Below are 24,209 nucleotides of genomic sequence, written 5' to 3'. Positions count from 1 at the left end.
CTTGCAGTCCAAGGGACTCTCAAGAGTCTTCCCCAACACCACAGTTCAAAAGCATCAATTCTTCCGCTCTCAGCTTTCTTCACAGTCCAACTCTCAAATCCATACATAACTATAGCCTTGACTAGATGGATGGAGAAGGCAATGGCACCCCACTCCAGTACTCTTGCCTGGAAAATCCCATGGATGGAGGAGCCTGGTGGGCTGCAGTCCATGGGGTTGCTAAGAGTTGGACATGACTGAGCGACTTCACTTTCACTTTTCACTTTCATGCATTGGAGAAGGAAATGGCAGCCCATTCGAGTATTCTTGCCTGGAGAGTCCCGGGGACGGAGGAGCCTGGCGGGCTGCCATCTATGGGGTCGCACAGAGTCGGACACGACTGAAGCAACTTAGCAGCAGCAGCAGTAGACGGACCTTTGCTAGCAACGTAATGTCTCTGCTTTTGAATATGCTATCTAGGTTGGTCAGAACTTTCCTTCCAAGGAGTAAGCGTCTTTTAATTTCATGGCTGAAATCACCATTGCAGTGATTTTGGAGCCCCCCAAAATAAGTCTGACACTGTTTCCACTGTTTCCCCATCTATTTCCCGTGAAGTGATGGGACAAGATGCCATGATCTTCGTTTTCTGAATGTTGAGCTTTAAGCCAACTTTTTCGCTCTCCTCTTTCACTTCCATCAAGAGGCTTTTTCGTTCCTCTTCACTCTCTGCCATGAGGGTGGTGTCACCTACATATCTGAGGTTATTGATATTTCTCCCGGCAATCTTGATTCCAGCTTGTGCTTTTGCCAGCCCAGCGTTTCTCATGATGTACTCTGCATATAAGTTAAATAAGCAGGGTGACAATATACAGCCTTGACGTACTCCTTTTCCTATTTGGAACCAGTCTGTTGTTCCATGTCCAGTTCTAACTGTTGCTTCCTGACCTGCATATAGGTTTCTCAAGAGGCCGGTCAGGTAGTCTGGTATTCCCGTCTCTTTCAGAATTTTCCAGTTTATTGTGATCCACACAGTCAAAGGCTTTGGCATAGTCAATAGACCACATTAGAGTTCCATTATTAGAGTCAAGAAAAAAAAATCTACATAGAAAATAGAAGTTAATCCTGAATATTGCATGTAACAGAAATTATTTCCAATAAGAGTACATAGCATATAGGTATGTATATGTATATCTGTGTGTATATATATGTACATAGATAAAAAATATATATATAATACTCAATATACTAGGATACCAAGTACATTTTTTAATTGTCCAAAATCTGAATGCAGTTTGATACCTATCATCATAATCTCTGGCTATTAAAACCTGTTTGAAAATTTCCAGAAATATTAAAAGCTAAGGGAACAAATCAAACCTGACATTATTTTTCTTTCAGTTGTTTTATTTTGTGGTGCACTCACACATACTCTTTTTGTATGTGTGTGGGTGTTGCTGTGGGAGGTGTTAATTTAGTCAGGAGCCTCATGAGTTAAGTGAGGTTGGCAAGAACAACAGGGTACTATTTGTTATTAAGCTTGTTAGGTATGGCTTGAGGAAGTACCTACATTTACAAATTACATGACTTTTATATTGTAATTCTTAGTTTGCATCCTTTGAGGGAATTTTTTGAAAATTGATTTTAAGTTCTTTTGGAAATAATTGATCTGTCGCTCTGCAATACACTGTATTTCCAGTAGAGTCCCACAGAGAGTCTCATGGCACTTTCTTCCCAGACTGACCTTTGATGTTGATTTTGTCCCTTCCAGTTATAACAGGCTTGGGTAAATTTTCAGGTTGCAAGACTGACAGACAAGTATTAGCTAGCGTCACGTTCACCTTTTAACAGTGCATCAGTGAGTCACTTCTAAGACTGATTTAAATACATTTGAATGTCCAACCCAATATGCATGTGAAGACATTAAATAAATGCAGTGTATATCTGAATCTGAGATCATGCCGCACAGGTGTATTTGAATGATGTGCAACCAACACAGAAATGAACTGAGTGGATTTATACTATTCTGTGATAGCACGTTCAAAAAAGTGTCTTCAACAGGAAAAGCAATGCAAAAATGTAAACTAGTGAGGGTGTTTTAAAACAAATATTCTCTCCTAATGGATTTCTGAAGCCTCTGCTTTGGTATTTTCTGTTGAGAAAGTGAGGTTATTTTTTGTTATGGCTGTGTTTTGTTTGAAATGAGAAAACTGGGAAGCTTTGTCAGGTCGTCCATTGGAAGTATAGCATGGAGGGACTTGCTGATTCTGAAGGGAAGACTAAATTCTCGCCTAAGTCATTTGGCTTCTAAGAGCAAGGAATGCTGTCTGGCAGAACTGGGCAATGACATGGCCAGGCTTGGCACCCAACCGAAGCTGAAGATGGCTCTGCCCGAAGGCTTTGTTACAGTGATCATATGTAGTGCCTTACCTTCAAGAAGCGCATGATAACTTGCTGTGGTGTTGACATAACTTTCTCTCTACACACCCAGGTGCCGGAGGAACTCCGCCCATGGCAAAGGTCATGAGGGAAGGAGGCTTGGCATACGCAAAGACGTGATCAAGCCTCAGGAAACCCCCTGTTCCCGAGCATCTACCCCAAAACCAGAGTCTGTTTTATGCTCTCACCTACACCTCTCACTTTACGGGGGGCTCTCCCCCATAATATTTCTCTCGGAGAAGGACTTAACGTGCAGCTCTAAGGCAATAAACATTCCTGGGCATGACAAGAGTGTTTCAGTGTACGGACTCCTCTGAAGGTTATCTAGCCCGCTTGTATAGGTTTGTCCAGCCACATGTGATTGTTTACAGCCTCCCAACCTGAGAGGCATGAGATGTTGTAGACTTACTAAAGGCAAATTCTTTTGGGGAGTTAGAAATTATTAGTATAGTGGGTTGGTTAGGAATTATATTGGTGAAGGGTTTTTCATTTGTTGTGCCAATAATTGCTGCTAATTCCCTGCCCTGGGTGGGACAAGGGTGTCTTAGGTCAAACCTCTCTGCTGACAGACTAGCTTGTGTGACAGGATTATCCATACTCCTGCCACTACTCACATGATTGTTTACTACCTCTCAACCATAAACAGCACAGAGAGTTTTGGAGTATTGTGAGAGTCTTAATTAGCATAGGGCTTTTCTCATTGTTGAGTCAATGATTGCTGCCAGGCCTCCATATCCTTAGGCACCTGGGAATATATTAATCAATGTATTTGGAATATAGAAAAGGAAATATAGTAGTTTTTAAGGTTAGCAATACTAGACTTTTTGAGTTAATGAATTTTCTCTTTTGTAATAGATCACTGTACTTTGTTATAAATCACTGTGTCCTTGCTATGTAAAAATGTAACTTTATCACTATCTTAAGACTAAATAGATCTTAAGGGGAACATTGGTGAAAGGATTTTCATTTGTTGGGCTGTTTGCTGCTAAATCTCCATGTTCCCTGCCCTTATAACGAATATAACTAAGATATAGGAGAAATAAGTATTAACCTTTAAGCATATAGGAGAAATAAGTATTAACCTTTAAGCATATAGGAGAAATAAGTATTAACCTTTAAGATTAATCATGTTAACCTTGGGTTAAATAAATTCCTTTCTTGATTGTAACTTACTACACCCTCACCCTATAGGAATGTAACTTTATTTGGAGGGTGGTGCCTGGTTTAAGAAAAAACACACTTGGAAGAAATAAGTTTTTGGTTATCAGAAAGAAAGGATCATAAAATCCCTAAGACCTTTTTGTGTGAAGCACCTGATTTTGATAAAGGTCAGGACTGCTGACCCCCGCGTGACTCTGTATTCATCCCTATGTGTAACAAAAAGAAATTGGATCAGTTTCTGGAAAGACTGATTCCCCCATGTCGCTTCTTTCTTGCTCCCATTTCTCTGGCTGAATTCCCATCTGGATTCAGCCTCCTTTTCTCCACTAATTCTCCTACTACACTATCCATTTCTAATCTCTCTGTATATCTGTAATTAAATATGTATTTTTCCAAGGACGCTGATGCCACCCCCACCTTCGAATTCCCTGGATCCACTGAGGCTGGACCCCGGCACCCAGGCTCACAGACACCCAGACAGATACACACATCCTTACTCTCACCCATATTCCTAGGGTAATATGGTAGCCTCTTTGTATTTCACTTCTTCTTTCTCTCTTCTCTTTCTCCTCCAGAAATAGAGAAAGGTGTAAGCTAGTCTGGACCTTAAGATGGAGTAACAGTCATTAAAATGAGGAGCACATGGGCGGTTGCTATATTTGGCTTGCTCATCATTTTATCCTATACCTAGTACAGTACCTAGAATATATTGGGCCGTATATGTTTGTTGAATGATACAATGGGTTAAATTAACCACCATTCATGTGACTGGGATAACAAGAGTAAAGTTTAATAGAAAATGAGTCTTGGTAAAGTAGGAAACAGGTCTGGATCCAGTTCTGCCAGTCACTAGTTTAGGGCTTTGAATCTGTTTCTCAACTTCTCTGAACCACGCACTCTGCAGAAATTGAAGAAATTGGGCCAGATGATAGCTGAAATCTTCTCAGACATATCTTTTCATGATTCATGAGGCCTTGTCTGAGAAGTTCATTTTGCCATCAAATGAATTTTACTGACAACAGTTTGTGCTCAGAATCTCCCAGGATGTTTGCGACCACACACTATGATCTGTAGTTACTGACAATTCTCTGCTATTATCTCATTTTCTTGACCCTGAAAATAGAATACAAAGTTCACCAACATTTTGCTGGCCTTTTAAGTTATATGTGTGTTGAGATGCTCAGTCGTGTCCAACTCTTTGTGACCCCATGGACTATGGGACAACTGCCCGGCTCCTCTGTCCATGGGGATTCTCCAGGCAAGAATACTGGAGTGGGTTGCCATGCCCTCCTCCAGGGGATCTTCCCAACCCAGGGCTCAAACCCAGGCCTCCTGCGTTGCGGGCAGATTCTTTACCATCAGAGCCACCAGGGAAGCCCTTTACATTATATATACCCTTTCACAGGTATTTTGTTGTGTCTAATTGGAAATATCATTAATAACCTTAACAAATTAATTACCTATGTTCTGAATTGTGTGTTTTTTTGTGAATAATATTTTAAATTGCCTATTAATCAATTCCTTTTAGACCTAGTCCATTCCCCTCCCCCAGGAAAACCTTATAGCTTATGCTAATTTACAGAGCTGTATGCACATTCAGTTCAGGTCAGTTCAGTTCAGTCGCTCAGTCGTGTCTGACTCTTTGCGACCCCATGAATCGCAGCACGCCAGGCCTCCTGTCCATCACCAACTCCCAGAGTTCACTCAGACTCACGTCCATCGAGTCAGTGATGCCATCCATCCATGTCATCCTCGGTCATCCCCTTCTCCTCCCGCCCCCCAATCCCTCCCAGCATCAGAGTCTTTTCCAATGAGTCAGCTCTTCGCATGAGGTGGCCAAAGTACTGGAGCTTCAGCTTTAGCATCATTCCTTCCAGAGAAATCCCAGGGCTAATCTCCTTCAGAATGGACTGGTTGGATCTCCTTGCAGTCCAAGGGACTCTCAAGAGTCTTCTTCAACACCACAGTTCAAAAGCATCAATTCTTCGGCGCTCAGCCTGCACATTATGAATAGTTAATAAATTTTTGTTTCTTATTTCAAAAGTCATTTTTTTTCTATTTCATTGTATGATTGTGATGTGTATGGAAAATTATGCTAGTTCTCTAACATTTGAATGTTTTGATCCATAGTTCACTTCTTTATTGATGTTTAAATGAGATTTCTTCAAACTTTACGAATGTTTTTGACAGATATAAATATTGTTCTGATTGCATAATGTTCCATGCTATGTCACTTCAGTTGTATCTGACTCTGTGTGGCCCTATGGACTGCAGCCTGCCAGGCTCCTCTGTCCATGGGATTCTCCAGGCAAGAATACTGGAGTGGATTGCCATTCTCTTCTCCAGGGGATCTTTCCAACCCAGGAATCATACCTATGTCTCTTATGTTTAACCTGCATTGGCAGGCAGGTTCTTTACCACTAGTACCGTTTACAAATTACCATGTTTGTTATCCACTAACATATCTTTCTTCTAAAATATTTTCTATTAATATATTTAACATTATATAACTAAGCCCATATTTTATAACTTTACACATTTTCCCAAAATTTTCATATGTAAAATCAAAATGATAAATAGTAAAATTACTGAAAATTATGCATTTTAATAATTTGTATTTTAAAATATAAATTATACGTGTAAAAAATAAATATCTAAGCCATAAGAATAATTTTGAGCTTTTCTCAAAACTTCACAAGCTTATATTCTCCAATAAATTTATAGGCTAGAAATATCCCAAGTCCATTGAAATAATGAAAATTAAATAACACGTACTTGCTATTCTCTATGAGTCCTGGTTGTTTCTCAAGTGGTAGTGACAGATTATGCTGAGTCCTCCATACTTTCTGCCTTATACAGCACATTGTGGTGAACCGACCGCTGAGGTTAGAAAATATTAACTTTTGTTCACGCTTGCATGCCAATGGTTAACAAGGATCTTTAGAAGTATATGGTACACATTATGCATTTAAATTTCACACATAACCATTTTTCAAATAACTATAATATAGGAGCTTCTTCCTTTTATCTCACAGGAAACTGCCCTTTCCTCAGGGAAATAAAACTCGTTCAAAGACCTACCATATGTGAATTCATACTGCAGATAGTTTTTACCATATGTGTTATGAGACCAACAATCCAAGATACTTTCAGCTTTGAATCTGGATTTCCTGCCCTCTGTCAGGTTAAACCAAGCTCTTCACATTGCGGTGAATTTGAATGCATTTCAAGTGAATTATATACTGAAGATAATACTTTAAAATAAGTGGAGGGTAATTAAACATTCATTTTTTATTCATTGAAGTAACATTAATCATAATAAATCATTTAAAATTAACTGTTATTGGAGTATAGTTGCTTTACAATGTTCTCTTAATTTCTGCTGTACAATAACATAAGTCAGCTGTATGTGTGTGTATAGACATGTCTATATGTAAGCACCCCTCTTTTTTGGGTTTCCTTCCCACTTAGGTCACCACCGAGCACTAAGCAGAGTCCTCTGTGCTGCACAGCAGGTTCTCATTCCTTATCTGTTTTAAACATAGTCGTGTATATATGTCAGTTCCAATCTCCCCATTAACCATCCCCCTTGGTATCCATACACTTGTTTTCTAGGCCTGTGGCTCTGTTTCAGCTCTGCAATTAAGTTCATTTGTACCATCTTTCTAGATTCCACATATAAGCAATACTATACTATATTTGTTTTCATCTTTCAGACTTACTTCACTCAGTGTGACAATTTCTAGGTCCAACCACATCTCTGCGAAGGGCACAATTTCATTCCTTTTTTATAGCTGAGTAATATTCCATTGTATATATGTACATCTTCTTTTTCCATTCCTCTGTTGGACATTTAAGTTGCTTCCATGTATTGGTTATTGTAAATAGTGCTGTAATGAATATTGACATGCGTATCTTTTGAATTATATTATCAGACAGTATGGTACAAGCACAAAAACAGAAATTCAGATTAATGGAATAGGATTGAAAGTCCAGAGATAAACCCACACACTTATGGTCACCTAATCTATGACAAAGGAGGCAAGAACTTACAATGGAGAAAAGACAGTCTCTTCAATAAGTAGCACTGGGAAAATTGAACAGCTGGATGTGAAAAAACTAAAATTAGAACACTGTCTAACACCATGCACAAAAATAAACTGAAAATGGATTAAAGACCTAAATGTAAAGCCAGACACTAAAAAATTCTTAGAGGACAACTTAAACAGATCACTCTTTGACATAACTCACAGTATGATCTTTTTGACCCACCTAGGAAGGTCTTTGGAGAAGGAAATGACAACCCACTCCAGTATTCTTGCCTGGAAAATCCCATGGATGGAGGAGCCTGGTGGGCTACAGTCCATGGGGTTGCAAAGAGTCAGACACGACTGAGCAACTTCACTTCAAAGGAGGGTCTTGAAAATAAAAACAAAACAACAACAAAAAATGGGTCCCAATTTAACTTAAAAGCTTTTGCACAGCAAAATAAATCATAAACCAGATAAAAAGACAACCCTCAGAATGGGAGGCAATATTTGCAAGTGAAGCAACTGACAAAGGTTTAATCTCCAAACTGTACAAACAGTTCAACACCACAAAAACAAACAGCCCAATCAAAACATGGGCAGAAGAACTAAATGGACATTTCTCCAAAGAAGATATACAGATGCCCCAAAAGCACATGATGTCACTAGTTACCAGAGAAATGCAAATAAAAACCACAATGAGGTATCTCTTCACCAGGTCAGAACGGTCATCATCAAAAAAATAAATGCTAGAGAGAGTGTAAAGAAAAGGACATCCTCTTACCCTGCTGGTGAGAATGTAAATTGATACAGCCACTATGGAGAACAGCATGGAGGTTTCTTAAAAAAATAAAAATAAAACTACTGTGTGACCCAGTAATCCTACCACTGACCATATACCTGGAGAATGAATCCATTTTGGATTCATGTGGAACATAGTCCATAATTCCCAAGAATCCAACCACACCTTGTTTATATTCCTAATCTGTGTTTATAATAACTCTGCTTTATGAAGCAAAAACTCATTTGATGACAGTATAAAGATATAGTTTATTCTTATGTTGAGTTTATTATGTGATAATACATTGGCTACACATGAATAAACTGTTCACCTCAATTCTGCAACCAACATTGTGAACTTGTACAGCAACTAATGCTTCAATATATCAATCAAAGGAGTAGAAAGAGATCAGTGGTAACCTAAGATAATTTTCTTTTTCTAGTTTTTTTTGGGTTCAGCAACATCTCAGAACTTTTACTAATCTTAGAAGTCAGGTCAATTATAATTTAAAAAAATACTAAGTTTTAATAGTAAATAGCAACAGTTTTGAACATATAAATTTTAAAAAGCCAATTAAGATGATTCTTTAGTAAGAATTTGATTATACTTATAATGTTAACAACCCCGAGATAATGGAAAAATTGTAGACACTGCTTACAGAAAATATTCTCACCTTCTAAAATTTCCCCACTGCTTAAATTCAGTTTTGTTTCTCCCATACTATTCTTTTGTAGGGAATTTTTACATCAACCATGAATGAATTGATTTGAATTGCATTGGCATTGAATTCTTATGTCAAAATTCAAGAGGTGGATTAGAGAGAAACTGCGATCCAAAGATTGTTTTCCACAAAGTTCTTTTGAATTATGCATAAATGACATTTGGATTCTGCTGTTTGAAGTTTATAATTTGGATAGCTTTTAAAATTTTAATGAGTTGTTTGGGACATTTTAACAAAAAAATAATGACCAGTCAGACAAACTAAATAAGGATCCTGAGAAGTATGTGGGATACTTACACATTTTGACTTATTTTCTGTCCTCTGGAATATTCCATGCTATTCACTACATTATAGTGTTTAATTACTGCATATAATTCTATTGAAAAGTCATCCTCAGGTCTTTCAAATGTCCAATTAAATGCAGACTATTTGAGTGTAATGATCTTTCCATAAATAAATGTGTTCCAGCAAAAGATTTTGATCTCTTTAGGAACTGATTCACATACATCAAGATTATAAACTGAAACACTAGAGAAATGAGGTTACCACTTATGAATTCTTCAAAATATACCAAACAGAGAAAGGAAGGAGAGGGGAAAGGGAAGAAGTCTACTGACTGACATGGCTTCACACTGTGACTATCTCCACAGCCCACAGAAGACGAGAATGCAATATTTTACTGCAGAAAATGTGTATCTGTACAACCAGTGACAGGGGTCTTTTAAGAAGTATTTTATTAGTTTACTTAAGGGAACATTCAAGTTCAATAATTCAGAAATTATTAGAAGTTCTGAATTCTGTTATGCTTTTAAAAAATTAGAATTTATCAACGTAGATGTTATTCAAGGATGATGGCTTAGACAAATTCTGTGAGTTGAGAGGAGGTTATAAGGTAACTCCAGATATTCCCAGTAGGCCTCATCAGTTAACTTCTACTGGGTGACAACCACCCCAATTTCTGATGGCCTAAAGCAGTAACCATTTGCTTAGCTCATACTACTGCAGGTTGACCATTGGCTCTAAAGTCAGCTTAACAATGTTCATGGCCTTGGTTAAGCCTTGGTTGGGCTTCCCTAGGTGTCTAATTTATCTGCCAGACAGGTGAGGGCTGGTGGTTCAGGTTGGTCTCAGCTGGGATGATGTGTGCCTGATCCAGCCGGGAAGCCCAGGCTTGTTCACAGGATAGCTCCTCAGGATTTCAAGACAAAGAGCATCATGGAACCTTGGCTCAGAGCTAGATCAGCGGCACTTCCTCCTTATTCTTGTTGGACAGGACATTGCACAGTCCAGTCTGGATTCTCGGAGTGGAGAAGTGGACTCTTACCCCTTGACGAGAGGAGCTGCAGAGTTACATTGCACAAAGAACACACACTAGCTGCGTGGGTGACTGTGGCATTTCTGCCTTTGCAACACGCAGTCCTCTCCTTTGCATCTCGTATCTATGGAAAGTCACCACATGGACTTAAAACTGCTGCCAGAGGTGTTCTTGAAAAAAATAGGTTGGCTTAAGAGTCTAATATCTTTCACTTGTCTTGAAGACATTTTATCCTTTTACTTTATTCTGAATATTTATGGGCTTGGAGGCATTCAGGGAATGGTATTGAGAGAATGTTAGATGAAGCCAAGCTATTCTGAAAACAGCTTATTTCATTTTCCTTTTCATTTGTGCCATGTTAGAGGGTATATTGAACTTGTGTTTTCTGGTTTAGTGGCTGTATTTCTTCCTTCCTGGAGTTAATATAGCCCTGTATGTATAGAATGCAAGTGGATATTGCTTAATGACATAGTATGTAATAAGAGTTTTGGAAAAAAAAAAAACGTTTAAAAAATAATTACTGTGGTCCTCTGATTGCTTCTATGATGGTAGATAATGAGATATTTTAAGTTTGTCGCTGCCGTTAATATTTTATAGATAGTAAAATACAGAAGTGCTGTAATTATAGAGTTTTCATGTTTATATCAGTGAGTAGTTGGAAAACAGCAGATAAAATTAATGTATGAAAAAATAAAACACTAAGCAAAAATCTATGCTGTTTCTTCTAATGTGACAGGATAAGAGGTAACAGTTACAAGCCAGGAAAGAGTCACAGGAGACGTGGTTGATAATGTCCAGTGAATACTGGCCTCATCAAGATAGGTTTTAGAGAGAATTTAGGCAACATGGACTTCTCCAAAGAGAACGTGTATTTTGCATCTATGTGCATTCCAGATTTGCACAGCTAAGAAATGTCATTGTGGAAAATGAAGCAAAGTTTAGAAAAGAGGATCACAAGTTGTGAGCTGAGGATTTTATCTTACAGTAGACTAGCATTACTACAACTTTTCAATCTAGAATGCATACTTCTGTGTTGGTAGACTTTCCACCAGATCTTGAAATACTAGAACATTGGGGCCACATTTAAGAATGATTTCTCTCAGTACACAGCTCTGGTAATTCTGTTAAATTTTCTAGAGGTCTAGAGATAAATCCATTGAAAAATGTTTTGCAGTGGGTTAGGCAGTCAGTATTTCTAAGGTAACAGGTTATAATGACCTAAAACCCATAATCCAAATGAAATGTTTATGCCCTTCCACTAACCCCTAAAAATTACCAAGCATCTCATATTGTAGCAGAGATTTTATAGACATAGACACTGTAACCCTTTCACCTCATGGGAGAAGAAAGTAAAATCCAGAGAATTTGAATACTTTCTCCTGATCAGACAAGTGATTCTGAATTCTGACTTGAGAGTCAGGTCCCAGATCTAAACATGCAATATAGGCTTTGCCATTAATTCTTTCTTATACCACCTTTCACCTGACATGAATCATTTCCAGTGGATTGTTTCAAGGCTAACCCACAGGTAATCTTCTGATTCTTCAACCTTATTTTAAGACTGATTTTTCTCACTTCATTATTCTTATAAATGGAGGGTTATTTCTTAAGTAATCAGGTAAGAAGGCTGGAATCACTTCTTTCGTTTTTTTTTTTTTAAACAACCCTTTCCACCATATATTATATCATCGATAAAGTTAACAAATATTTATTCATATTTGTCCCACAATTTTATCAAGCTCTAGATAGGAAGGAAACTATCCCTTGGATTTATAGGCTCAATCATTCCATGTGCCTTTTCACTCAATTTCTATCTCATTTTCTTCCTTCCCATCATCATCACCAATAGTCTATATTATTGTATTAGCTGCTATATAGTTTTCCTGTCCAGTATTTCTTTTGTCTTAAGTACTCCTATAATAATATCAATGATATTACTTTCCTATTCAAAGTCTTCATCAATCCTACATACATTCAAATACCATTCCAACCCATATTTATATTTCTCGCCTTATATAGCTAGCTGTAGCCTTTAAGGTTATTAATAAAAACATTAATTGAGCATTTCCTATGGATAAAACTCAGTGTTAAATATACTGAGAAAGACATATATGAGGCGTAGTGTCCAAAATCCAAATGCTAACATTTTATTAGAGAATATGGAATCTTATATACACATTATTCAGTTCGGTTCAGTTCAATCAGTCATCTCTGACTCTTTGCAACCCCATGGACTGCAACACGCCAGGCCTCCCTGTCCATCACCAACTCCCAGAGTTTACTCAGTCTCACATCCATTGAGTCGGTGATGTCATCCAAACTTCTTATCCTCTGTCATCCCCTTCCCCTGCCCTCAATCTTTCCCAGTATCAGGGTCTTTTCAAATGAGTCAGCTCTTCGCATGAGTTGGCCAAAGTATTGGAGTTTCAGCTTTAGCATCAATCCTTCCAATGAATACTCAAGACTGATCTTTAGGAGGGACTGATTGGATCTCCTTGCAGTCCAAGGAACTCTCAAGAGTCTTCTCCAACACCACAGTTCAAAAGCATCAATTCTTCAGCACTCAGCTTTCTTTATAGTCCAACTCTCACATCCACACATGACCACTGGAAAAACCATAGCCCTGACTAGATGGACCTTTGTCAGAAAAGTGATGTCTCTGCTTTTAATATGTTTTCTAGGTTTGTCATAGCTTTTCTTCCAAGGTCTTTTAACTTTGTGGCTGCAGTCACTATCTTCAGTGATTTTGGAGCCCAAGAAAATAAAATCTGTCAATATTTCCACTTTTCCCCTGTCTATTTGCCATGAAGTGATGGAACTGGATGCCATGATGTTCATTTTTTGAATGTTGAGTTTGAAGCCAGCTTTTTCACTCTCCTCTTTCACTCTCATCAAGAGGCTCTTTAGTCCTTCTTCAATTTCTGCATTTAGAGTGAAATCATCTGCATATCTGAGTTTGTTGATTCCAGCAATCTCAATTCCAGTTTGTAAGTCATCCAGCCCAACATTTCACATGATGCATATAAGTTAAATAAGCAGGATGACAGTATACAGCCTCGATATACTCCTTTCCTAATTTGGAACCAGTCCATGTTGCATGTCCAGTTCTAACTGTTGCTTATTTTCCTGCATACAGGTTTCTCAGGAGACAGGCGAGGTGGTCTGGTATTCCCAACTCTTTAAGAATTTTCCACAGTTTTTTGTGATCCACATAGTCAAAGAATTTAGCATAGTCAATGAAGCAGAACTAGACATTTTTCTGAATTCGCTTACTTTTTCTGTGATCCAATTTGGCAATTTGGCAATTTGATCTCTTAACACTTCAGTTACTTTCTCTGATACTTTTGGTTTATTAACCATCCTGAGTTTAATCCTAGATAATTCCGTTCTTGAAAATGGAATATTTCTGGAAAATATACTTTATATACACTACATTTAATAAATGTTTAGTGAAAGTAAAAGTGAAAACATTTTCAGTTGTGTTACCTAGTGATTTCATGTAAGGAGTCACATATAATATATTCCATCTTGAGTCTCTAATGAAAATGTTCATGGCAGTCACTCAGAACCATCTGCCTGCTTGAGAACTTGGGTCCTCACAGGAGTTTATGTGAACAAGGTCTGGGTCTCAGATAATCATGATTTCTGGGGCTCTTCTCGGTCATGCTACTCTATGCAAGGCTGAGGACCAGCTTCTTCTCCAAGCTAATGTCTCCCCCTGGCTGCCTCATCCTGACCAGGACCAGGCCAGAACACAACAGTGTTTACATTGTGGGAGGAGGGGAATGGACGGTGAAAAGTCTTGTGTGGGTAGAGGTAGAGGGATGGTGCATTTTGGGGAACTTTTGGTTTTTGCTCTTTACCTTATTATTTCTTTAAATGTGTACCTTGAAATATATCACTTTTATAACTAAAAGGAAATAAAACAAAAATAAAACTTTTTGGAAATATCCACAAGCTTCACAGTACTGAGATTATGATCATATATTCTTTTAACACTTGGTGCAATCCTTTTTACTGATTCACACCATGACTAATTTCCTTCATAACCATTCTTAATAATTATCTTCTGTTCTATTCGTCTGGTTAAACTCTTTACTGCTCTCAAGTGTATGGCTGATCCTTAATAAGCCACTTGCACACTCTTGAATAATATTCCTCAAATTTTATACCAATTAACTTGTGGATAATTATTGATGATGAACATTTTTTTAAAGTAAATTTAAAGGTTATCAAAGGTTTGGATAGGAATAACATTATTAGTACTCATCACTGTTTTTAAAATAGGACTTTTTAGTTAAACATTATTCATAAATAGGTAAATGAAATAATTTAAGTAATTTGAGACAAAAAAATCTGTTTTTAGTGAAACTCTGTTACTCATTGCACTGTAAAAATTAATGCATGCTTTTGCTATTTCTATCTTCTCACATTCTTGACATTACCTAATAATTTCTTTTTTGTGAAAATCTTATCTATTATTCAAGGTCTCACTCATAAGCCACTTCCTTCTTGAAGAACCCCTTAACAAATTTCTAACAATCAGTTTAGGCTGGCATATAATCTCCCCAAAGTCCATGGTTTACAACCAGAAAAACTTGTTTTTCATACTTTATGTTCGCTGTTGGTCAGCTATAACTCTGCTCTGTGTCTCCCAGATGACAAAGCAGCATTTATCTGGGATCCTTCTGGTCTTTTAGGTGAGTTGTAAGAGAAATATGGCAACCCCAAACTAGCTTTTAAGCTTTAACTTGGAAGTTACTCATTCACTTATATTCCCAAGTCATTGACCAGAGCAATTCATATGACCCACTCTGAGTAAGCATGATGGAATTGTACCATAAGTCACATGTCAGGTATGATATCCACAGAATTAGAAAGTATAGTGAAGTGAAGTCGCTCAGTTGTGCCCGACTCTTTGCAACCCCGTGGATAGTAGCCTGCACCAAGCTCCCCTGCCCATGGGATTTTCAAGGCAAGAGTACTGGAGTGGATTGCCATTTCCTTCTCCAGGGAATCTTCCCAACCCAGGGATCGAACCCAGGTCTCTCACATTGTAGACAGACGCTTTACCGTCTGAGCCACCAGGGAAGTCCAAGAAAGTAAAAGCCACACCCAAACAGGAACAGAAAATATTTCAAACAATAATATAATAAATAGCATTGTTTATTATAAAGGAGGTAAGAGATGAAAACAATTCTATTTTTGAATTTTCCTTCCATGTTCTTATCAACTCTATTTTTTTCCTAGAATTTTGTAAACCGTTTTTCGTTCCATTCATTTCCATTCTTTACCTCCCCTTCCTTCCTAGTTCTATTTTTCAAAATTCTACCCATTACACAATATTTCAATCATGATCACATACATTCTCAGAGGCCCCTTCAGTATATTCAACTTATATTTGACCCATTTCTTATTTGACTTAATGTATATTGATTTTTGGCACTAGCTTTATTCAGCTGTTTACAATACTTTTGTAAATGTGTGTTCATGTATTTTATCCCAAGTCAAACATATGATAACGTACTTAGCGAGACTGGAGCCTTGACATATTCTTCCCCACTGTGTAGGAGGAGCTCTGGTCTTTCAGGCTGCAGTGCTCAATGCACCAGTCCAGCTAGACTCCCCCCAGGCCTTTCCTATTCAGGATGGAATGTAGACAACCCTCTTATTTGTAAAAGTGGGTAGGACTAGATTGAGTAATCTTTTCTCCCAGTATGTGCTTGGTGTATAGGGAAATTCATACCAGCCCCCTGCTCTTCTCAAATGTTTATTGAATGCATTCATAGATAATCTTGTGATGAAGGGAAGGACTATTGACCTCTGGTCAGATACCTAGTGTATTAATAAACCAGTGTATAGTGTGTGAATCGAGGTACTCTCTTCTATCCTTTTTTTGGGTGAAAAGAATAGCATAATGAAAAGCATATCATAGAAAGAAAGGCAGGAAAAGGCACTGGGGAAATTAATGTTATGGAAACCACTGGAATTAAAATGATGGCTATCAGAGTGAAATACTTGATAAAATCAAGTAGGAAAAAGCCAATAAAGCATCTGTATGACCATGGAATTAGAATTGAAAATACAGAGAAAGGGATTCATTATCTAAACAATTAATGGGATGATACATAAGCCCCATTTAGAGAAGCAAGGTTGAAGCTCTTTCAAAAAAACGCAGATTTTTTTTTCATAGCTGTTGAATCTTCATGTCACGCAGTTTGTTATTCTTAAAATTGAATACTGAGAAAAAGATAAGAGCTATAGTTCTTAGAAAAATGAAGAGTAGATGAAAGAGAGAATTTGAAGACATTATCTAGTAGTCTTCATTTTCACAAGCAGTTACTGTTAAAAAAGCTAAAATTACAATAATGATCTTAATGTAGCCAAACCAGAATAAATTAAATAAGAATTAGTCTGTCAAATAATGTGATCAATTAACCCAATATGATACTGAACTTTCTGGTACAGTACAATCAGAATCCTGGTCATATTAATAAGCATTTAAATATGCGTTTTTGTACATGTTTAAATATATAAAGAAGGATGGAACTGGAGGAATCAATTTGCCTGACTTCAGGCTCTACTACAAAGCCACAGTCATCAAGACAGTATGGTATTGGCACAAAGACAGACATATAGATCAATGGAACAAAATAGAAAGCCCAGAGATAAATCCACATACATATGGACACCTTATCTTTGACAAAGGAGGCAAGAATATACAATGGAGTAAAGACAATCTCTTTAACAAGTGGTGCTGGGAAAACTGGTCAACCACTTGTAAAAGAATGAAGCTAGATCACTTTCTAACACCGCACACAAAGATAAACTCAAAATGGATTAAAGATCTAAATGTAAGACCAGAAACTATAAAACTGTTAGAGGAGAACATAGGCAAAACACTCTCTGACATAAACCACAGCAGGATCTTCTACGATCCACCTCCCAGAATTCTGGAAATAAAAGCAAAAATAAACAAATGGGATCTAATTAAAATTAAAAGCTTCTGCACAACAAAGGAAAACATAAGCAAACTGAAAAGACAGCCTTCCGAATGGGAGAAAATAATAGCAAATGAAGCAACTGACAAACAACTAATCTCAAAAATATACAAGCAACTCCTGCAGCTCAATTCCAGAAAAATAAACGACCCAATAAAAAAATGGGCCAAAGAACTAAATAGACATTTCTCCAAAGAAGACATACGGATGGCTAACAAACACATGAAAAGATGCTCAACATCACTCATTATTAGAGAAATGCAAATCAAAACCACAATGAGGTACCACTTCACACCAGTCAGAATGTCTGCGATCCAAAAATCTGCAAGCAATAAATGCTGGAGAGGGTGTGGAGAGAAGGGAACCCTCCTACACTGTTGGTGGGAATGCAAACTAGTACAGCCACTATGGAGAACAGTGTGGAGATTCCTTAAAAAATTGCAAATAGAAATGCCTTATGACCCAGCAATCCCACTGTTGGGCATACACACAGAGGAAACCAGAATTGAAAGAAACACATGTACCCCAATGTTCATCGCAGCACTGTTTATAATAGCCAGGACATGGAAACAACCTAGATGTCCATCAGTAGATGAATAGATAAGAAAGCTGTGGTACATATACACAATGGAGTATTACTCAGCCATTAAAAAGAATACATTTGAATCAGTTCTGATGAGATGGATGAAACTGGAGCCAATTATACAGAGTGAAGTGAGCCAGAAAGAAAAACACCAATACAGTATACTAACACATATATATGGAATTTAGGAAAATGGCAATGATGACCCTGTATGCAGGACAGCAAAAAAGACACAGATGTGTATAGCGGACTTTTGGACTCAGAGGGAGAGGGAGAGGGTGTGATGATTTGAGAGAATGGCATTGAAACATGTATAATAACATGTAAGAATCTAAATGCCCGTCTATGTCTGATGCAGGATATGACACGCTTGGGGCTGGTACACGGGGATGACCCAGAGAGATGTTGTGGGGAGGGGGGTGGGAGGGGGGTTCATGTTTGGGAACGCATGTACACCTGTGGTGGATTCATGTCAATCTATGCCAAAACCAATACAGAATTGTAAAGTAAAAATTAAAAATAAATAAATAAATTTATAAAAAAAAATAAATAAATAAATTTATAAAAAAAAAAAATAAATAAATAAATAAATATATGTCTCCAGTGAAAGGAGAAAATGGGGACTAGAGAAATGAGAGAGAAGACACGTGGAAAATCCATCAAGAGGAAAGTCGCTTGATATCTGTCAGGAAAGATATTTCAAAGAAGTTAAAGGCTAAAGCAAGGTTATAAAGGACTTAAATTCACTTGGGCAATTTTAGCTTTGAAAATAAATGATGAATCGTTCGAAGTGCTCATAGTAAATACTGCAGTAGACTTTCTCTCCTGCAGCACATCAGAACTTGATACCTTTGGGAAACTGACTTTGCCCCAATATTAGTTTCCATTGTTTGTTTGTGGTTGATACCAACCATATCTCAATTTATATACCTTGCCTAGTGAAGCATAATACTCTCTCCCCTAAACTAAGGGATGGGATCTGGCATAGATGCATAATTAAACCAGCCTGACGACAGCCATGCTGTTGAATTCACTTCAGTCCGTAAAGTGGAATTATCTTTTTCTTAAGCATGCTGACAGTCTGGAATGGTAGCGATCATCGTTACATTTTCCATACGATAGTGGCTATGTTGTTCGACCGATATGACTACGATATTGCAGAAGACTGCTGAAAATGGAGTCAACGGAGAGGAAAGGAAGTAAGACATGGAAGAGACATCACAACAACCCTATTAGCGAGGTGCTATTAATGCCATTTTAAAAAAGAAGAAATTGAACCTTGGATATTCTATTTCCCCATTCTACTTGTAGCACCAAGTGGCTGAGTCAGGGTACAAACTTAGGACTGTGTGGGTCTAGATCTCTTGTACGTTTAACAATGTAAGTCTGAACTTTATACATGCTCTCTCAACCCCTGAAATTCTTGGGGTTTTACAAGGGATGTCATAACCCATCTATAAATGAGAAAACGAATACGGCAAAATTCAGGTATATGTCAAAAATAATGAAAACAACAACAAAATAAGAAACATTGTTGAGACTCATCTGCATATATTCTGATTACCAAAAACGCCATTTCTTTGGCATCGGACAACCTTTATTAATTCACTTTTAAAATATTTTAAACTAAGAACAGTCAATTCTATGCTAGCGCCAAAGCAAATGATACATATTTCTACAAGAAATTTGTAATTCAGAAGACACTTCGTAAAACGAATATCAAATAGCTTATATATTTTGACTTGAATCAATTAATACAGTTAAATATGTTAGGAATTTTGAGGGGAAAATATAATGCGATAGAACAATTTACTTCACATCAACTCTTATCCGATCATAACTTCTCAAACACTGATATGAAGTGTGGCTTAAACTAAGCATCTCCATGGTCATGGGAAAAAGGAAAGAAATCTGTGCCTTCAAAGAAGGAAAGAGTAAATCAATATTAGATATTTCCCTCAGAGTATTAGATGTTGAATTCATAGAGGAAAAGATCGAGTTGACTGATTTATTTCTTAAGAGTGCTTAGCAGAGTATTTATGTCCAGTTTTATTCAATAGCTTTTAACTCTGTATCTGATTACTGGGTCCAAGATTCCTTAAACCTTACGAAATTTACATTGTAAAGATGCATGCTTTAAGCTCTAGGAGATCAGAGGGCTTGCCTTTTTTTTTTTTTTCCCCCTGTTGTTTTGGTTAGTCTTAGTTTAGCTCCATAAATAAGACAGAAGTTTATTCTTTCTCATAAAAGAGGCACCCCACTCCAGTACTCTTGCCTGGAAAACCCCATGGGTGGAGGAGCCTGATGGGCTGCAGTCCATGGGGTCGCTAAGAGTCGGACACGACTGAGTGTCTGAACAGCAAGAGCCACCAGGGAAGTCCTCCAGCACAACAACAGCTATTCCTTAAAAAAAAAAAAGGAAAACCAAACAAATAGTCTTTAGTCTCTGCTAAAATTGCCATCTCTAAAGTGTCTGGGCTTCTCTGGTGGCACAGCTGGTAAAGAATCTGCCTGCAATGCTGGAGACCTGAATTGGATCCCTGGGTCAGGAGGATCCTCTGGAGGAGGGCATGGCAACCCCTCCAATATTCTTGCCTGGAGAATTCCATGGACAGAGGAGCCTGGCGGGCTACAGTCTGTGGGGTCACAAACATTGGGACATGACTGAGTGACTAAGTACACACAAAGGTCCAGTGTTTGCATTTTACCTGTTTTCGCAAAGTTTGTTGACCGTCTGGATCTTTCTACTTGGGTCCCTTGCTTAAGACACACTTCTTCCTTGCACATTTGTTACATGTGGACACACTCTTCCACAGCTCTAAAATAAAAATGAAACAAAGCTTTCAACACGCTCACCTTTGTTACAAACCCTGTCTTAGGTGAAACACAGAAGAATTTAATAAAAATCATTGATGTTGGACATAGGGCTCCTTGACTGTAACTAAAGGTAAACTGAATGGGCATCATTTTTATTGTTTTAATTGGATTGTCATTCTTAAATAAGTCAGCTGGTTCCTTGTAAAGAAACGTTATAAAAGACCTTCACAACCTTCTTCAATAATACATGCAGACATTCTCTTCTGATTTTGACCTTGATTTTTCATTTCTAAGAAAATCTGAAGGATGCATTAGCTGTGAGTGTAAAGGTGTCCGCCCCACCACCCCCTGCCTTTTATGCTTAATGTTTTTCCTGTTGAAGAGTACTGAGAGGGTTGCCATTAAAATGCAACATACCTTAAATCAAAAATTTCCTCATTTACCTTTCTTAGTCACTTGTTTTATTAATTTTATTCCTATATGAAATATGTATTAACAGCCACTATGGGTTCTATGCTAATCTAAGCCCTGGAAATGAATACACACACACACACACACACACACACACCCAAAACCAAGCTCTGTACAGAACTTGCTTTATAAATGGGATGAAAAACACAAAATGAATAAATCGACTTGCGGACATATTTTATAAATCATGGTAGTTCTAGAAGGCAAGAGTACCATAAAAGAGAACAATGCATGGGAGCCTAGGGTTTCAGAGGTGGTAGCCCACTGAGGATATGACACTGGAATTGTGGTCTGGAGGATGGGCAGGGAAAGTTATCCTGTTGAGAAATAAAAGGGGAAGATTCCAGGCAAGGGGGCATGAATATACAGATGCATGCATGTAATGGACACGGAGTAGTGAGGTGTGCCCATTTATTCCACTGACATTTATAAAGCATCTGCTCTAGGTACATGGTGTGGCAAGATAGTAAGATACTGATTGTTGCTGCCCTCTGAATGCTTACAGTTGAGGGAGAAGAAAGCTCTTATCAATGAGTGCAGTGTAGCCGCATACACAGCTACTAGAAACAACGACAAAGTTTATTCTCTTGGAAACCAAAATCATTGTGGACTTCAGCCATGAAATTAAAAGACATTTGCTCCTTGGAAGAAAAGCTAAGACAAACCTAGACAGTGTATTAAAAAGCAGAGGCATCACTTGGCCAACAAAGGTCTGTATAGTCAAAGCTACGGCTTTTGCTGTGGTCATGTATGGATGTGAGAGTTGGCCCATAAAGAAAGCTGAGCGGCGAAGAATTGATGCGTTTGAACTGTGGTGTTGGAGAAGACTCTTGAGAGTCCCTTGGACTGCAAGGAGATCCAACCAGTCCATTCTGAAGGAGATCAGCCCTGGGTGTTCATTGGAAGGACTGATGTTGATGCTGAGACTCCAATACTTTGGCCATCTGATGCGAAGAGCTGACTCATTGGAAAAGACCCTGATGCTGGGAGAGATTGAAGGTGGGAGGAGAAGGGGATGACAGAGGATGAGATGGCTGAATGACATCACCGTCTTGATGGACATGAGTTTGAGCAAACTCTGGGAGATAGTGATGGACGGGGGACCTTGGCGTGCTGCAGTCCATGGGTCACAAAGAGTCAGACATGACTGAGTGTCTGAACAGCAAGAAGTATTTCAAACTTAAGATAGGCCAGAAGAATCATTGTCTAGTTCTCACAGTGGTGGGGAAAATATGCCTGATAGAAGAGCTGACTCCTGAGCCATGGGGTCATGATTTTTCTGTTAAGCTTCCTCTTTCTGTGTCTCCGTATCTTCTTTGGGATTTATCAGTGTTTATTAAATGCCTACAATATGCAGAGCTTTTTGTTACTAGCTGAAAAGAAACCAAGAATGTTTGGAATCCATTATCTTTGAATTAGGAACTGGCTTTAACTGTCTAACAGAATAAGTGAAGAACTTTTATCTCAGCATTTATTTATGTCTCCACTGAGCCCTTTAGTAAAAATCTCAGACAGAAGCCCAGTAGAAGGTGGCCAATAACTAATTCTGATTGAAATATTGAGGTTAGGAAGCTGACAACTTCCCCCACTCACTCCATGAGAGACTAGCTGTGAAACCTGTTCTCTAGCAATGCCAATTTGGGGAATATAAGAAACTTTGTCCTGGTTATCTTTGCTTTTATCTTTTAATACCCAGCTTATACTAATTGGTATTTTAATTATGCATTGACTAATATGCTTTTGTCACTTTTAGAAGTCTCCACATGAAAAACAAATTTTAAAATATTTAAATTAACTTTTCTAAAATTAAGCAACATAATTCTAGACAAATAGTTATTCTAGACTTCACCAAAGAAGCAAAAAGCATTAGAAGACCATCAAAATAAAGCTACAAAAACCATAGCTTGATAAATGTGACTCTGAGGGCTAGTGATTAGTTGTAAAGTTCTTCCTAAATAATAAGTTTGTTGGAGGCATTGATAAAGATGAATTTCATAGTCAGGTGAATAAACCTAGACCAAAGCAGCAAATTTCTATAAGCCATGATAATCAGTTATATAACAATCAATTAAGTAGTAAGAGAAAGTCCAGTTAAGCTAGATCGTTGTTACTGTAAGGAGATATAAAAAATAATTTATATTATAGTTTCTTCCATTTGAATTTTATTTATAATTCATTATAGGTTCTAACTCACTTTTTCTTAAGTAGAGATAAAAACAGGAAGTCCAAACAGAGATTCGAGTCTGACATTTTCAAAAAATAAAGAAGAAAATCAAGTAATGGCTTTGTCTGGATAATGTAAAATATACCACCCATATAGTTAAATTTAATTAAAACTATTTAAATGAAGTAAATCTATTAATTTGATACTATAGTTGAATAAATAAAATCATAATTGACACTTTAATTTCCTATGTTGACCTTAATGAGAAAGAAAAACATTCTGATAATTTTTAAAAGGCCTAGTGAATACTTTGTATAAAAGAATATTGAACAATGTGTAATTCATTCTTGCCTATGGAAAGCTTATGTAGTTCATCAGATACATTGAAAGTCCATTCATATAGAGGGTTCACAGGAGGAAAAGCCCAGCTATAGTTGCTAGTCACCACATTTCAAGAGGCAAAAAACATATCAAAAACTCAAAGCTTTTTTCTCTTTAAAGCCTTAGAGATCAATTTCCTCCCTGAATTCCTTACAAGTTTAAAAATCAAAGTACTAAATACAGTACTGAAATATTGTCAATGAAACATTCTCAAAAGACTTTTTTTCAGTGTTTCAAAGAAAAGAACATGTAAAGGTCCAAAGTGCTATTTTTAATATCTCACAATCCTTGACTGTCGTGAAGTAGAACAAATCAACTCAAAAGTTCTAATCTGGGTTTGTATAAACAACCAAATTTGCCAATTAGACTTA

The sequence above is a fragment of the Oryx dammah genome, unplaced genomic scaffold (genome assembly GCF_014754425.2).
Source record: "Oryx dammah isolate SB20612 unplaced genomic scaffold, SCBI_Odam_1.1 HiC_scaffold_5, whole genome shotgun sequence".
NCBI lineage: Eukaryota > Metazoa > Chordata > Mammalia > Artiodactyla > Bovidae > Oryx > Oryx dammah.
This window is presented reverse-complemented; position numbering follows the sequence as displayed.